Genomic DNA, 5000 nt, shown 5'->3' on the forward strand with positions numbered 1-5000 from the left:
AAGGCCTCGACCATCAATGGCACATGATGACGCATGGTGATGGCACATGCATCGACCATCATCGGCATAGGCTGCCCTTCCGTACGGGCACTTGCCTCGACCGCCATCGGCACAAGCTGGGCCCTGGTGTGGGTTGTTGCCTCGATCACCAGCGGCACATGCTGAGCCTTGGTGCGGGCGGTTGCCTCGAGCACCATCGGCAGACCCTGGGCCCTGGTGCGGCCGGTTGCCCCGATAACCATCGGCACACGCTGGGCCCTGGAGCGGCCGGTTGCCTCGATCACCATCGGCAAAAGCTGGGCCCTGGTGCGGGCGCTTGCCTCGACCACCATCGGCACACGCTGGGCACTGGTGCGGGCGCTTGCCTCGACCACCATCGGCACACGCTGGGCCCTGGTGCGGGCGGTTGCCCCCAGCACCATCGGCACACGTTGGGCCCTGGTGCGGGCGCTTGCCTCGACCACCATCGGCACACGCTGGGCCCTTGTGCGGGCGCTTGCCTCGACCACCATCGGCACACGCTGGGCCCTGGTGCGGCCGCTTGCCTCGACCACCATCGGCACACGCTGGGCCCTGGTGCGGTCGGTTGCCTCGAGCACCATCGGCACACGCTGGGCCCTGGTGCGGGCGCTTGCCTCGACCACCATCGGCACACGCTGGGCCCTGGTGCGGCAGGTTGCCTCGAGCACCATCGGCACACGTGGGCCCTGGTGCGGTCGGTTGCCTCGAGCACCATCGGCACACGCTGGGCCCTGGTGCGGGCGTTTGCCTCGACCACCATCGGCACACGCTGGGCCCTGGTGCGGCAGGTTCCCTCGACGACCATCGGCACACGCTGGGCCCTGGTGCGGCAGGTTGCCTCGAGCACCATCGGCACACGCTGGGCCCTGGTGCGGTCGGTTGCCTCGATCACCATCGGCACACGCTGGGCCCTGGTGCGGGCGGTTGCCTCGACCACCATCGGCACACGCTGGGCCCTGGTGCGGCAGCTTGCCTCGAGCACCATCGGCACACGCTCGGCCCTGGTGCGGTCGGTTGCCTCGAGCACCATCGGCACACGCTGGGCCCTGCTGCGGCAGGTTGCCTCGACCACCATCGGCAGCCTCGACCACCATCGGCACACGCTGGGCCCTGGTGCGGGCGCTTGCCTCGACCACCATCGGCACACGCTCCGCCCTGGTGCGGCAGGTTGCCTCGACCACCATCGGCACACGCTGGGCCCTGGTGCGGGCGGTTGCCTCGACCACCATCGGCACACGCTGGGCCCTGGTGCGGGCGCTTGCCTCGACCACCATCGGCACACGCTGGGCCCTGGTGCGGCAGGTTGCCTCGAGCACCATCGGCACACGCTGGGCGCTGGTGCGGCAGGTTGCCTCGACCACCATCGGCACACGCTGGGCCCTGGTGCGGGCGCTTGCCTCGAGCACCATCGACACACGCTCGGCCCTGGTGCGGTCGGTTGCCTCGAGCACCATCGGCACACGCTGGGCCCTGGTGCGGCAGGTTGCCTCGACCACCATCGGCACACGCTGGGCCCTGGTGCGGGCGCTTGCCTCGACCACCATCGGCACACGCTCGGCCCTGGTGCGGTCGGTTGCCTCGAGCACCATCGGCACACGCTGGGCCCTGGTGCGGCAGGTTGCCTCGAGCACCATCGGCACACGCTGGGCCCTGGTGCGGGCGGTTGCCTCGACCACCATCGGCACACGCTGGGCCCTGGTGCGGGCGCTTGCCTCGACCACCATCGGCAGACGCTGGGCCCTGGTGCGGCAGGTTGCCTCGAGCACCATCGGCAGACGCTGGGCCCTGGTGCGGCAGGTTGCCTCGAGCATCATCGGCACACGCTGGGCGCTGGTGCGGCAGGTTGCCTCGACCACCATCGGCACACGCTGGGCCCTGGTGCGGGCGCTTGCCTCGAGCACCATCGACACACGCTCGGCCCTGGTGCGGTCGGTTGCCTCGAGCACCATCGGCACACGCTGGGCCCTGGTGCGGCAGGTTGCCTCGACCACCATCGGCACACGCTGGGCCCTGGTGCGGGCGCTTGCCTCGACCACCATCGGCACACGCTCGGCCCTGGTGCGGTCGGTTGCCTCGAGCACCATCGGCACACGCTGGGCCCTGGTGCGGCAGGTTGCCTCGAGCACCATCGGCACACGCTGGGCCCTGGTGCGGGCGGTTGCCTCGACCACCATCGGCACACGCTGGGCCCTGGTGCGGGCGCTTGCCTCGACCACCATCGGCACACGCTGGGCCCTGGTGCGGGCGCTTGCCTCGAGCACCATCGGCAGACGCTGGGCCCTGGTGCGGCAGGTTGCCTCGAGCACCATCGGCAGACGCTGGGCCCTGGTGCGGCAGGTTGCCTCGAGCACCATCGGCACACGCTGGGCCCTGGTGCGGTCGGTTGCCTCGAGCACCATCGGCACACGCTGGGCGCTGGTGCGGGAACTTGCCTCGACCACCATCGGCACACGCTGGGCCCTGGTGCGGCAGGTTGCCTCGATCACCATCGGCACACGCTGGGCCCTGGTGCGACAGGTTGCCTCGAGCACCATCGGCACACTATCGGCCCTGGTGCGGGCGGTTGCCTCGACCACCATCGGCACACGCTGGGCCCTGGTGCGGGCGCTTGCCTCGAGCACCATCGGCACACGCTGGGCCCTGGTGCGGGCGGTTGCCTCGAGCACCATCGGCACACGTTGGGCCCTGGTGGGTTTAGGCACATCTTCAAATTTCTGCCGTGCCAATGCCATTTTTATGGCTTGTAAATTCATACAATGGTCCCCTAAGCCTTCACGTGAAGTTTCGTTGGAAGATGACTCGTTTTCTATTTTTCACGATTTTCGAAACTTTTTGCGGTTCGGGATTTTTTAAAATTTTTTTATAAGGATTTTTGGCCCCAAATTTTGTAGGCATGATCCTTCTATTTTTGTTGGCATGCACAAAAAAATTCAGCTAAAAACTCGAAGTAGAGAAGATTTTGTGACCGTTTGAAAAAAGTGTCCCCATTTCAGACACTTTAACGGCTACTGGTAGCAAACCTGTAAAATCTCAAATGCTCTTTAAGGGGGTGTGAATTCTCAGAGGTTTGATGAGGGATAGGGGGCCAACACAAGGCCAAGTACCAGCACCCATCGCACATCATGTGCGCACACCCCCCCGGCCCCCCTCCCAATCGCCGGAACCCCAATGCCGCCGGTCAGGTTCTCCGGCGGTACTCCGGCGATGCTCCGGCGATGCTCCGGCGATGCTGTCCCGAGTGAAAAAAATGCGGCACCAGCACATGCTGGAGCCAAGCATGGGCACCGTGGCTCAAAATCGAACTTCGGCCAAGGCCTCGACCATCAATGGCACATGATGACGCATGGTGATGGCACATGCATCGACCATCATCGGCATAGGCTGCCCTTCGGTACGGGCACTTGCCTCGACCGCCATCGGCACAAGCTGGGCCCTGGTGTGGGTTGTTGCCTCGATCACAATCGGCACATGCTGAGCCTTGGTGCGGGCGGTTGCCTCGAGCACCATCGGCAGACCCTGGGCCCTGGTGCGGCCGATTGCCCCGATAACCATCGGCACACGCTGGGCCCTGGGGCGGGCGCTTGCCCCCAGCACCATCGGCACACGCTGGGCCCTGGTGCGGGCGCTTGCCCCCAGCACCATCGGCACACGCTGGGCCCTGGTACGGGCGGTTGCCCCGAACACCATCGACACAAGCCGGCCCTTGGTGCGGGCTCCTGGCTCGACCACCATCGGCACACGCTGGGCCCTGGTGCGGGCGGTTGCCTCGAACACCATCGGCACACGCCGGCCCTTGGTGCGGCCGGTTGCCTCGACCACCATCGGCACACGCTCGGCCTTGGTGAGGGCGCTTGCCTCGACCACCATCGGCACACGCTGCGCCCTGGTGCGGGCGCTTGCCTCGACCACCATCGGCACACGCTCGGCCTTGGTGCGGGCGCTTGCCTCGACCACCATCGGCACACGCTGGGCCCTGGTGCGGGCGGTTGCCTCGACCACCATCGGCACACGCTGGGCCCTGGTGCGGGCGGTTGCCTCGACCACCATCGGCACACGCTCGGCCTTGGTGAGGGCGCTTGCCTCGACCACCATCGGCACACGCTGGGCCCTGGTGCGGGCGCTTGCCTCGACCACCATCGGCACACGCTGGGCCCTGGTGCGGGCGGTTGCCTCGACCACCATCGGCACACGCTGGGCCCTGGTGCGGGCGGTTGCCTCGACCACCATCGGCACACGCTGGGCCCTGGTGCGGACGGTTGCCTCGAGCACCATGGGCACACGCTGGCCCTTGGTGCGGGCTCTTGCCTCGACCACCATCAGCAGAAGATTGCCCCTACGTCGAACACCATCGATACATGCCGGGCCTTGGTGTGGGCACATGCCTCGAGCTGGTGCGGGCGGTTGCCTCGACCACCATCGGCTCACGTTGGCCCTTGTTGCGGGCACATGCCTCGACCACCATCGGCACCTGCGCACCCTCGGTGTGGGATTTGCTTGTTTGGAAAAAGTGTCCCCGTTTCAGACATTTTAACGTCTACTGGTAGCATATCTGTAAAATCTCTAATGCTCTTTAGGGGGTGGTGGTCCGGCACCCCCTCTCCCCCCCCCACGGGGGGAGTAGGTGTGCGCGATGGGCCTCCCATTGCGTGCACCCCGGCCAACGTCCCTCGAACGAAATACAGGGCGTGCATGCCTTCCGGCGATTTTTGTCCGGCGACTGGTTGCTCCGGTGACCGGCAGGCGCCCATGGCCTCGATCGGTTGGCTTGCATGCAAAAAAAGGGAGCCGAGCTCCAGCCCGTGCACGCGGCGGATGCTGCCCTAGACCCCAGACCAAGTCCCTGAATCGGGCAACGGCTCCCTGGGGTGGTGCGAGCAGAAGCTGCGGTTGCGGGCTTGGCCCGGCCAAGTCTCTCGGTATTTGACGGTCTCGCGGTCCCTTCTCATCGGCCACAAAAATGCCTTGGCCTCGACGAGGCC

Source organism: Durio zibethinus, unplaced genomic scaffold (assembly GCF_047325235.1).
Source record: "Durio zibethinus cultivar Kanyao isolate XHJ-2024 unplaced genomic scaffold, ASM4732523v1 HiC_scaffold_2, whole genome shotgun sequence".
Taxonomy (NCBI): Eukaryota; Viridiplantae; Streptophyta; class Magnoliopsida; order Malvales; family Malvaceae; genus Durio; species Durio zibethinus.